Raw genomic sequence first — 13,643 nt, forward strand, 5'->3', positions numbered from 1 at the left:
TTTGTTTTGAACTGGCATTGTTGCAACCTCATTGTTCCAACGAATAGTAAGTATGGATGCATGTTCCTTCAGAAGTTAAATGTGGGGTTCTCCAAGGTTCCATTTTGGGGATGTCATCAGGAGACACAGAGTCAAGTTCCATAGTTATGCTGACAACACCCAGCTTTTCATTGCCGTATCCCCTGATGACACAAGTCCAATAGATACTCTTTTAAAATGCATTTTAGATATCAAGTCATTGATGACAGAGGATTTCCTACAGCTCAACCAGTACAAAACAGAGGTCTTAGTCATTGGTCCTGAAAGTCAAAGAGAGAAACTTCTAACATAACTACAAGAATTTAGACCTTTAGAGTGTGGGGGTTATTTTTTACTCTGAGCTTCAACATATCAAAAATATAATTAAAATTGTGTCCTATCTTTTTAGGATTTTAGCCAGAGTCCGACCATTTCTCTCTACGGCAAACACAGAGGTTCTGATGCAAGCTTTTATATCCTTTCTTTTAGATTTATGTAATGCCCTGCTCTCCGGTCTTCCTAATAAAAAAAACATTGCTATCTTACAGCTACTAAAAATTCAGCAAGAGTGCTTTTTAGGAGCAATTTTCAGGTGGTTTTACTAGTTTTTAAATATCCAACCGTCTTGGGCCATCCTGTCTGTCTGACTTGGTTATATTATATCAGCCATCGAGGTCCTTTTGGTCCTATGGCAGCGATTTGTTGACTGATCCTAGGGTGAGGACCAAAACCTATGGTGAAGCACCATTTTGCCATTTTGATCCTCACCTATGGAACAGTCTGCCAGCGGACATCAGGTCTGCAGGGACCCTTGAGAGTTTTATGAGAAGGCTCAAGACCCAGTTTTTTAAAATGGCTTTTAATTGATCATTTATATATGTTTAACGTCTAACTTTTTAATGTTACGATTCATTTGTTTTTGTCTTTTTATTTTTATCTCTTGTCACTTTTTATTATTTCAGTGTTTCCTCATCTGAGGGGAGGAGGGCACACTGGTAGCGTGTGGTTCTATGGCTGGAAATCCTGAGGCCATCTGCTACCATCCATATCAGTGTAGTAAGCTTCCCTCAGGTTGGTTTCCTCAAATGGTTAGTCTGTGCCTTGCAATAATCATATTTTATTTCGAATACTAGTCATTATTGTGTTTGTCGTATTTTAACCATTGTGTGTGTCTGTGTATTACATTTTTCAGGTTGTTGGGTGGGGATCTATACAGCACTTTGAGTGCCATTTTATTGCTGGAAAAGGGCTTTACAAATACATTTGATTTGATTAGTAATGTTCTCGGTCCAGTCAGTTATTTTGATGGATTACAACCACTGTGTGTTACGTTGCTTATAAAGTGTGTCCTCTAAAAATTGCAAAATAATATGTATTCCTTAAAATTGTGATTTCCTGCACTCGTACACACAACAGCTGGGTATGTTGTTTTTGTAAATTGCTACCCAACATACAAATCCTCTTTCACTCCATTCAAACTCTTAGTGCTGCTCCAGCTGTTTTGGGTCAACAATGCACATGCATTCTGTGATGACCTGGGCTGGAAGGGGGGGTCTATATATTTTATTTATACGTTCTTACAATTACCCCTGATGTTTCAAGTGCATCCATTTATCCATTATCTGCACCGTACGAGGGTTGCGGGAGTGCAGGAGCCCATCCCAATTCTCTTCGGGCAGTGTGCAGGGGAAATTTTGAATTGATTGCCAGCCAGTTTTGAGGGACACTGAGATATACAACAATTCACACGCTCACTCATACCTAGGGACAATGCAAGTTTGGGTAATGTGCGAGGAAACCAGACAGCCGGGAGGGAACCCACGCAGGGTGAACATACAAACTCCTCACAGTGAGGCAGGTAGCTGGATTTGAACCCTGGACATCTAAACTGGGGCTAACACGCTAACCACTCATCTTCCGTGCTGCTCAAGTGCGTTCTCCAAAGGAAATAGGTGGGTATCACTGCATTGACGACTATGTACTTAAATAATACTGTCCTTGTGATCCCGTAAAGTTTTGTGATTTAAATTAGCTGATGATGAAGCACATGCAATCGGCCACATTCATGATCGTTTTGTGCACCAGGTATCAACATAGACAGTTGGCTAAAAAGATAAGGCCAGGCCAGAGTTCAATTTGTGACTATGTTAGTGTAATCGCTGAGGTCAGTCTTTTTTGAAGAGGTGGTCCGACAGGTTTTGTGAACAACTGCAAATTTAAGTTTCACCCTGAAGACAAATACCGCTTGCTCACACCTCTTACCGCAGAATGAATACCACAACTTGAAAAATGGAGCAAGACAGGCTTGAGTTCTATACTGGTACCTGTAAACCCCCAATGACTAAAAGTAGCACATGTCAAGCAAAAAAAAAAGGGCATGTTTTCCACCATAAAAAACTTTGGGGGCCAGGGGTGGTCGCCGGGTATGGATATTATTATAAAAACGTAAAATTACTTACTGTAGAAAATAATTTAGGGCGTTGTAAACTCGTTTACTTGTCCCATTACTGACCATTATCCATCTATCCATTATCTGCACCGCTTAGGGTCACGGGGGTGCTGAAGCCCGTCCTAACTGTCCTCGCGCAGTGGGCAGCGGACACTGGTTGCCAGACGGTCGCAGGGCACACAATGCCGGACAACTGACTTGCTTATTCACACCTAAGGATAATTTGAACCAGCTAATGAACCTGACATGTATGTTATTGGGAATGTTGGAGGAAACTGGAGTGCCAGGAGGAAATCCACGCAAGCACAGGGAGAACATTCAAACTCCGCACAGGAAGGCCAGTAGCTGTAACTTGGTCCCATGACCTCAGAACTGTGCAGCTCTCGCGCTAACCACTCAGCTGCCGTGCCGCCCAATGGTTCTCATCTCATTAGCTGTACCGCTTATCCTCATTAGGGTCGCGGGGGGGGCTGGAGCCCATCCCAGCCATCTCCGGGCAGTGGGCAGGGGCACACCCTAAACTGGATGCCAGCCAACCGCAGGGCACACAGGGACAGACAACTCATTTGCTCAGTCACACCTAGGGACAATTCGGACCGGCCAATTCACCTGAAATGCATGTTTATGGAATGTGGGAGGAAACCGGAGTGCCCGGAGGAAACCCACGCAAACACGGTGAGAACATATAAACTCCGCACAGGAAGTCTGGAGCTGGATTTGAACCCACGCAGGAGGTTCCCATGACATGAACTGTGCCGCACATGCGCTAACCACTACGCCGCCGTGCTGCCCTGGTTCCATTATTTATGTCAAATATTTTTACCAAGACTGCAAGGCAATTGTCACATTTGTTTTCCTTTTGATTACTTAAGCCCAACATTGTACTCATTGCTTCATTTCTCAAGATAACCTTTGGTTTTGCAAAATGTACTTGTACTCTGTTAAGATGCAGATTCTTTCAAATGTCCAAATCTAGCAGTGATGGGCCATAAGAGCCTGCAAGGCCCACTCTTCTGGCCTTAAAATATCGGAATCATGTGATGTTAATAATATTTTGTCTATAAATACTTGTTAAGTAAAGACTCATGCTTTGTTTGTGCTTTGCCTAAATAAAGCCAACATTGTTAGTCAATAATTCCAAATTGTCTGCTGGCTTCCTTTCATTGCTTCTCTCCTGCTTGTCTTGCCTTCAGACATGTACTTTCATATCTAACCAATCACATTTCAGGATTACTTGTTGCTAGGCTCAGAAATCTTTCATCCGCAGGCGTTCCCGCTGAACTATATCGCTGTAGGTTCAGCAAATCAAATTTCTAATTGCTTCAAATGGGCCGGCATGAATGCGTAGAGCAACGGTCCCGCTCAACATAGGGGGCAGGACTCACCAGAACGATTAACTCACTGCACAAACAAATACATTACTGTACTCTTAGGTTGTCCATTGCTTCTGTCGAACGGACATTTTCAGCCCTAAAAATAATAAAAACAAATGCCAGAAACACAACAGGACAAGCTCGACTTTCAGCATTAGCTTCAATGGCGATAGAAAAGAACTATTTGATTGGAACCGAAACGCATCATCTGTGGGACAGAGTAATGGAAATATTCTTGAGAAAAGACAGGAGGATGGATTATGTGCTCAAAACTTATTTTCGATAAAGTGTGGCTATATTCCTGAATAGTATTGCAAATGTATTAGGTTATCATTGATGTTTTTTATGTATTGCAGCTGTATTTGCAATAAAGGTTTTATAGCCATAAAATAGTTATTGAGGGTTGGATTGATTCAGACTAGTAATTACTTAAATAGAGTGAAAATAAAGCAAAAAATAAACAAAAGAAGAAAAATATAAAAGGAAAAAGTGAAAAGTAAGAAAAAATCTGGGACCAAAAAAAAGGAGAAAATGCAAAAAGAAAGGTTTTTGGGTGTCCCCTTAATCAGTGGATTACCAATTATGCTAAAAAGTCAGAGTTTAGAGAAAAATCTATTGTTCTACTTCATTATAGTAGCATTTTTCTCACTCTACCGCAACACAAAACCTAGCTCAAGACACTCCCAGAGGTCTAAAGTACTACTGTGGAAATGTTCACGAAAATTAGTTCAAGTCAAGTCGAGTCATTTTTATTCATATACCAGCTCGGTAGCCTAGATCAGACCTGGGCACTCCGGTCCTGGAGGGCCATACGTCCTGCCAGATTTTGAAGTTTGCTCTTCTTTAACTCGGGTGATACAAATTATAACCTCGTTAGCAAGCTAGCAAGTGCTCGTTAACGATACTGGTGATTGGAATCACCTGTATTGGATCAGAGAAACCTAAAAAATCATGCAGAACATACGGCCCTCCAAAACCGGAGTGCTCAGGTCTGGCCTAGATGGTAGGGCGCCCGCTCTGAGACTGGGAGGTCGCTGGTCCTCGGCCGAGTCATACCTAAGACTTACAACATTGGTACTCTTTGCCTCCCTGCTTGGCGCTCAGCATTAAGGGTTGAAATTGGGGGGTATGGTCACCTAATTACTAAAATGGCTGTGCCCTGTTTGGCTGCGGCTGCATCGGCTCGTTAGAGTTTAACTGTACGGGTCAGGTATATCGACATTTCGTTCTGTGTGCATTGTTACAAAGAATGACAATAAAAGTAAATTCTATTCTATTCTATTCTTAACCATAAGATGTCTAGAAGGGCGTAAAGACTACGGAATATTATTACGCTATCCCCTGATCCAAAACATACATGAGGGCAAGGAAAAAACCTCAAAACCCTCAGCATGAATGAATTAAGAACCTTAAAAAGGGGCCGCAAATGAGGTAATCCCCCTTCCAGATTGACAAGGATGCAATGGATGTTGCAAGGGCATCAACAAGCAATACACAGACATCATCAACATGATATACAGGTCATTCATACACTATGGAATATAAGTGTGTTTTAAGCCTAGATGTAAACAGTTCCACTGAGGTTGCAAATCAAATTGCAGAGGGCAAAGCATTCCACAGCACCGAGCCCGAATGAAGAACGTTCTCGAACCTGCGGATTTCTTCTTGACTCTTAGAATCACTTGTAGACCAGCCGTATCGGAGCCTATAAGCCACATACAAACACACACACACACACACACACACACACACACCAATCTGGATTAACATTAGTCTAGAGATTGAGTTTAGCATCACCTATTTGCTCATTGTCCCTTAGCTTCGACTGTTCACACATTAACATTGCATCAGCAAAGAGTGCAAGCCATTTTCAAGACTTTAAATTGATCCCACAAATAACTGAAAAGGATAATGATTAAAGGTGTAGACCAAAAACATTGAAAACTATGGTTTAGGAGGAGCAAAGGATTAATGGGAAGCAACAAATACCATTTAGTGAAGGAAGTAAAGTGATAATAATCTGTCATACGCAAACGACGTATTACTCTTTTTAACTCCCTTGCTCTCTTTCTCTTCTCAACTGGTTTAACTGGTTTGACATATAATTCTCTGTTACAGCCTTTTGCTGTGGTTTGTAGTTCCTTACTCGCGGAACCACGCCTTAACAAAGAGCGTAAGTCCGGATTCAGTCGCAAGCAGCTACAAAACATTTATTTCATTTGTGACCTGTAGTGTAAAGCAGTGTTTCTCAACATTTTTTGAGCCAAGGCACAATCGTTTCATTGAAGGAATCTTGAGACACACTGGTTGTTCCCTTCACCACCTGGGACGTAGAGGCACCACTTCCTGTGATTTGTCTTGGGCAAGTAGAGCCTGGCAGTGCCCATTTCTCTAAGCCATTGTTTTTGGCCAGGGATTTTCTCCCCCACATGAAACATGTTTCCATAGTTACCAGTTGCAGGAGAAGCCTCCTGACCTGACTCAAATACAGCACCTTCAACACGTGGCCGCCGTTTTTTTTCGTTGTACAGCGTCATCCCGCTCTTCAGAGATGAGCCGCACGTCGTAATGACAGGCAGCGGCGTTTGTGTGACAAATTCCTCATATCCAATCTTTCAAGTGGCAGCGATGGAAAATAGATAAAAAATGACCACAATTAAAATAAAACTGACAAACTTAAAAAGTAAATCCTCATTAAAGCACTTGAGCATCGTGCTTCCTTGTAATATACGTAGTTAATAACCATGTAAGTACATTTTTTCTCACTGTATGAACAACTAGGCATAGACGTAATATTACAGTACATATTATAGAACAGTAGTAATAAAAATAGCTTACCTACGACTCAATTAAAAATAAAGAGCACAGTAGTCTCACCAAGACGCGATGTATTTCCAAAGCCATGCAAATAGTTGCTCTGTGCTTTTTCTCTGAGCAACATCTACCAGTGAAATAAAACACAAAATATACACACTATAATAAAAACTTATCACCTTGTAATACCTATATAGATAGTGAATGTAAAAAATAAAATATAATGTTCATTTATGAATGTTTTTTTTTTTTCAATACAGGCAACGTGGCCTTATAAATATAAAAAGCAAAATAGAACAAATATATTTGAAAAATAACAAACAATATTTTCTGGAGGCTATTTGTCACTTTATTTCCAGTAAGTTCATTGTTTTTTCCCCACCTTTAGCTCAAACTTCGTTTCAAAAAACGAGTTTCTAAAATTATCCTCCTGTTAGATGTTAGATTAAAGCAGGTAATTTAGCTAATTTTGAGTATAATTTAGGAATTTTTAATCGAGATTTTTTTTATTGTTGTTTGTTTTAATCATTATCATCATTGAGATTTTTTCGTGTAATAGAAATGTAAAGGGCGTTTCCATGCTTTCCTCCCAGCTCCAGGTTAATGCACTTCTTTTAAAGACTACCACTCCCATGAGACCAACCTTACGTAGCCATGGTAACCATGACGTCGAATGTAGTGCGAAACCGCTTCAGCTCTTCTTAGAAAACGGTCTCCTACGGTTCGGCTCACCAGAGAGAACCGGCTCTTTCGGAGCCCAACCGACCCTTCAAATGCATTTTGTTGAGAATTACCTAAAAAAAATATTAAATGTATTCTACAACTATACTATGATAGCCTATATTTTTCATGTTATAGCGAACTTTTTCCTGATTTAAACTTCTAACTTGATTAAATATTGAATAACTTTTTAGTGCAACAACAAATTAATTATGAAATAAAATAATAACTTACATATCAGCTCAGTAGCCTAGATGGTAAGGCGCCCGCTTTGAGACTGGGAGGTCGGTGGTTCGCGCCCCGGCCGAGTCATTCCTAAGACTTAAAAAGTGGTCGGCGGCGCCCTCTGTTGGCTGCGGCTGCATCGGCTCGCTACAACGGGTCAGGTGCAATCGACATTTCGTTCTGTGTACATTGTTACACAGAATGACAATACAAGGAAATTATTATTATTATTATTGTCAGGACCAGAATGGAAACAGGACCCAATTGCGTAGCATTTACCACAAGTTTTATTGAAGGAAAGAAGAAGGGCTGCGCCCACGATCCGGTATCCGCTGGACACGGGAAGCAAGTCGCTCTCGTACTCAGATTTTGATCCGAAAACGGAAGTGGATCTTCCGTAGCGAGGGGTGGCGGTGTCAGGAATGAAAAAAATGGTCGGTAGCCGGGACTGGGAGAGCAAAGCGTGGTCGGGGTCGGAAACGGAGCCAGAACAGGAGAGTAGACATAGTCTGGGAGGAAAAGAGGTCGTAAGCTGGGAAGGGATGGCAGACATGGTCAAAATCAAAAGAGGTCGTGGCCGGAGACAGACGGGAGCAAAAACGGGACAGGTGGGAGTCAGGGTCGAAAAAGGCTTGCCTAGTATACGCTGAAGTTCGCAGACGGACTGACAACAAGGGACTGACAGGATTGGGTTCAAATAGTGACAAGGAGCCAATCAGAACCCGTGGTGGTTGGCGCCAATTGAGCGGGCACAGGTGAGTCAAGTCAGTAATCATGACATATATATATATATATATATATATATATATATATATATATACATATATATATATATATATATATATATATATATATATAAAAGATGTGAAATACAGAATCACTAAAAAAGCATAAATTGTAAATTAACATATTCACAGATGTACAAAAAAAATAAATCGTGAAATACTAAACAATTTTAGCTTTTCATACAACGTTTTAAAGTCGAACCACAAAAAAACGACAAAAAATAATTCCAAAATCTTACTTCTCGCTTACTACCCATCTTTTGATTTTCAAAAGCGGTAGATGTTATCAGGCGCTCAATTATTTTAAGAGCGAAACACAATTGAATGTGATCGTTTGAGCGGTATATTCACACACAAAGACTTAGTCTCGCTTCAGAATGAATCAGGTTTAGACTAAAAAAACAGTCTTGAGTTAATACTTTTAATTACAATTCAACTTTTAACCAACACCTGTCAACCTCAGCTAATTGCTCCCCTTATTAATGATTGCAAATCCTCCCTATTAGGCGAAAATAAACCTTACAAACACAACGCGTTACCTATTTACTCACACCAATACAGATTATATTGAATGCAAAGACTAGTTGGCTACACCTGTCTTGTCATGTGCGGTCCCTTTTCAAAGTTTCTTCATTTTCCTTAAGCTGTGGTTATTGAGTTTTTCCTTGCCTTGGTGTAGGTTTTAGATCAGGGGATGGTGTAATAATAATTTGAAGTATTTAAAAGTCTGTTGACTGTGCAGCCCTTTGAGACTCTTGTGTTTAAGGGCTATACGAATAAACATGATTTGACTTAAACACGTTTATTTCATTTCCCCAATAAATAACACAAACAATTATTTTAGTATCTTCTTAGTTCTTACCCCGCAAGTAGTACATTTAGTGTTGATTATTATATGTAGCAGAATAAAAATTAGAGCCCAAATGAGAGATTCGTCTAACAAAAACGTTTAAAATGAAGGAATAAATAAATCAACAAATAAATCCTGTACAAAAATTATTATTTGTTAATTGTTATATACTTTGAAATAATTAGAAAAAGTATAAAATACTGGGGAAAACATATAGTGTACGTTGACAGGTATGAGACTGAAACAATACAGAATCCCTGAAACATGTAAACATATGTAAAACAAAAAGAAAAAGGTTAGAATTTTCGACTCAAGATTGACATTTAGGATGGGCCTCAGTTTTGTTCAACTGTCAGTATTAGACATTGTACTCTGCTTTGTTGTTTGACTAGAAATAAATTTGGTTGTTACCCTATTGGTATTTATTAATGGTGGAGTGTGACATTTGAGGTGTCTTTAAAAATTTGGAAGTAGAATATTCTCTGTGTTAAGTGTGTATTAACGATTCCCAACTGAACTCAAAGAGTTTTAATAATCTTTTTTCCACAGAGGCAATCTGCTTTTATCTTACTTTTATCAGAGCTGTTCGGGACTCGCACCACATCCAGAAGCGAATGGGGTGTGGGGGAGGTTTCATTTCGTGCTTGTGCTTACGGGTTTCGGTTAGTGTAGCCTGACCATGGTGTTATAATAAATGCACGTACTGGACTGTCTCAGAAAATTAGAATATTGTGATAAAGTTCTTTATTTTCTGTAATGCAATTAAAAAAACAAAAATGTCATACATTCTGGATTCATTACACATCAACTGAACTATTTCAAGCCTTTTATTATTTTAATATTGCTGAATTTGGCTTACAGCTTAAGAAAACTCAAAAATCCTATCTCAAAATATTAGAATATCATGAAAAAGTATACAAGTAGGCTATTCAACTAATCACCTGAATCATCTAATTAACTCAAAACACCTTGCGAGGGTTTCCTGAGCCTTAAAAACACTCAGCTTGGTTCAGTAAACTAAATCACAAGTATGGGGAAGACTGCTGATCTAAATGCTGTCCAGAGGACCATCATTGATACCCTCCATCAGGAGGGTAAGACACAAAAAGAAATTTCTCAAAGAGCAGGCTGTTCACAGAGTGTAGTTTCAAAGCATATCCACAAAAAGTCTGTTGGAAGGGAAAAATCTGGCCGGAAACGCTGCACAACCAAGAGAAATGACCGCAGCCTTAACAAAATTGTGAAGAAGAGCCGCTTCCAGAATTTGGGGGAGCTTCAAAGACAGTGGGCTGAAGCTGGAGTCCAGGTATCAAAAGCCACAGTTCACAGACGTGTCTGGGAAATGGGCTACAATAGCCGTATTCCCATGGTCAAGCCACTTCTGAACTCAAGACAACGGAAGAAGCGTCTGACTTGGGCTATGGAGAAGAAGCACTGGACAGTTGCAGAGTGGTCCAAAGTCCTCTTTTCAGACGAAAGCAAGTTTTGCATTTCATTTGGAAGTCAAGGCGCCAGAGTCTGGAGAAAGGCCGGAGAGGAGCAAAATCCAAGTTGCTTGAAATCCAGTGTGAAGTTCCCACAGTCAGCAATGGTTTGGGGAGCCATGTCAGCTGCTGGTGTTGGTCCACTGTGTTTCATCAAGTCCAGAGTAAATGCAACTGTGTACCAAGAGATTTTAGAGCACTACATGCTTCCATCTGCTGAAAAGCTCTATGGAGATGAGGATTTCATTTTCTGGCCAAAACCACCAGTAACTGGTGCACTGACCATGGCATCACTGTCCTTGATTGGCCTGCTAATTCCCCTGACCTGAACCCCATCCAGAATTTGTGGGGTATAGTTAAGAAGAAGATGAAAGACACCAGACCTGCAAATGCAAATGAGCTGAAGGCCGCTATCGAAGCATCCTGGGCATCAATAACACCTCAGCAATGCCACAGGCTGATTGCCTCCATGCCACGCCGAATTGATGCAGTAATCCGTGCAAAAGGATTCCCAACCAAGTACAGAGTGCATCAATGGACATTTTCAAATGTTTGATTTAGTTTTGCTGTTATAAAATTATTTTTTTACTTGGTCTGAGGAAGTATTCTAATATTTTGAGATAGGATTTTTGAGTTTTCTTAAGCTGTAAGCCAAATTCAGCAATATTAAAATAATAAAAGGCTTGAAATAGTTCAGTTGATGTGTAATGAATCCAGAATATATGACATTTTTGTTTTTTTAATTGCATTACAGAAAATAAAGAACTTTATCACAATATTCTAATTTTCTGAGACAGTCCGTATATGCACATGCCACACAGGCAGCTTGAAAGACGATGTAATGAAGATGGCGTCAGCGAATAGAAATTATAAAAATTCCGGACAGCATCTTTTAGACACAAAGTGAAAGAAATTTTGTCTAAAATAACTCGTAGGATTTACCCCTCCAAAGTGCATCTTGTGAAAAGGTTTAATCAAGATGTTGATGTGAAATGTACGTTCTATTCTGCATACCCTAAAACTATAACGCATTTATGTTGGCACTGCCCCTGGGCGAAAAGTTTCTAGTCCGAAATTTGTAAATTTACAGCTGATAAGTTCGACATTGGGTTAAAGCTATTTTAGTAGGATATTGTATTTGGAATATATAAATTGGAGACATAAATCAAAGCCAAAAGAAACCTTGATTGTTAATCTTTTTATCCATCCATCCATCCATCCATTATCTGCACCGCTTATCCTCTATAGGGTCGCGGGGGTGCTGGAGCCCATCCCAGCCATTCTCAGGCAGTGGGCAGGGGACACCCTGAACCAGTTGCCAGGCAGTCGCAGGGCACATGGGGACAGACAACTCGCTCATTCACACCTATGGACTATTTGGATCGGCCAATAATCTAACATGCATGTTTTTTGGAATGTGAGAGGAAACCGGAGTGCCGGAAGAAACCCACGCAAGCACGGGAAGAACATGCAAACTCCTCACAGGAGGTTCGATCTCATGACTTCTCAACTGTTACGCGCTAACCACTGCGCCGCCATGCTACCCCAATCTTCTTATCGTTATAGCTAATTTCCACATTCACAATTACAAATTTATGGGTATCAAAATCTCTCTCATTGCCTTTTATTGTGAAATAAAATGATCCGTTTTGTCCATAAGGCTTTCCCACAACAGGAACGCCATTAAATCTAATACTAACTAATATTTGTAGACATTTTGGTATTTTTATGTAACTCATTGACTTGACTGTTTTCCCTACCATGCATTTTGTTCAATAGTGCAGTAAAAAATGCACTCCGCTTTGGAGCTATTAATATCATTAAAATGAGTTGGTCAACCTTTGAATCATATTTCTAACTTCTTTTTAGACTTGTCTTTTGACCCGTTCCTGAGGTAATGCGTTGTTAGGAAATAAATATATTAAAATGTATCGTTTACCAAATTGTTCGAATTGGTTATCTGACTCCATTAATCAAATATAGCCTTCATTCACCTAACAATGCATGCTTGTTTGTTTTTGTGAAAAGACGGACAAGAGACCGGCATTTCCACACGGGGGCAGATTTATTTTCTTAAATAATTTAACTAAGTGAACTCCATCGAATTAGCCGAATTAGCCGAATTAGCGTCTCTCTCGTTCTCCCTCGATCTTCTCCGATCTTCTCCGATCTTCCCACGTCTTTTCACAAGCTGGCGTGCCGGCTCCTCCCTTGGGCTTGCTGACTCCTCACATGGGCATGCCGACTCCTCCCATGGGTGCGCCAGGTGCCAGCTTCACCACCTCCTCGCCGTAGGGCGTCGCGATGTTTGTCCTTGTGCGTCTGGCCTTCTCTCGTCAGCACTCACAGGAATTCTGTTATCAAAATATGTCTGATGCATTCCAGACAGCCTAACCTTCTAATATACCTTGAAGAAAAACAGTCAGTGAATCTCTCTACTGCATCAAGTTGAGTACATGTACTTACTTTGTAATTAATTTTACAATATCCTTTACAGTCAAATGTATAAAATCCTTCAGCGTCTAGGTGAGAAACGACACTACGCATATTGACCAATCACGTGCGCCTTATAAGGGGAGAAAAAACTTCAGTGGAAATGTTTAAATCTAAGCTTAAAACACATTTCTATTATATAGCATATGAATAACCTATATTTTTATGTTTACTTCATGTGCGATCCCTTCTCAAGGTTTATTCATTTTCCTCATGTTGAGGTATTGAGTTTATCCTTGCTCTCGTGTGGGTTTTAGATCAGGGGATGGTGTGATAATAGTCTGTGGTTTGCAATCACCCGTGGTCTGTGCAGCCATTTGAGACTCATTTTGTTTAAGGGCTGTGCAAATAAACATGACTTGACTTGACTTGACTCTCCTGATTAATGTGGGTCCGGCTCCTGTCCTTGACTTTAAAGAGCCGTCTCATAGA

This window comes from Urocampus carinirostris, chromosome 2, assembly GCF_059441175.1.
Source record: "Urocampus carinirostris isolate Australia breed hairy pipefish chromosome 2, RoL_Ucar_1.0, whole genome shotgun sequence".
Classification (NCBI taxonomy): domain Eukaryota; kingdom Metazoa; phylum Chordata; class Actinopteri; order Syngnathiformes; family Syngnathidae; genus Urocampus; species Urocampus carinirostris.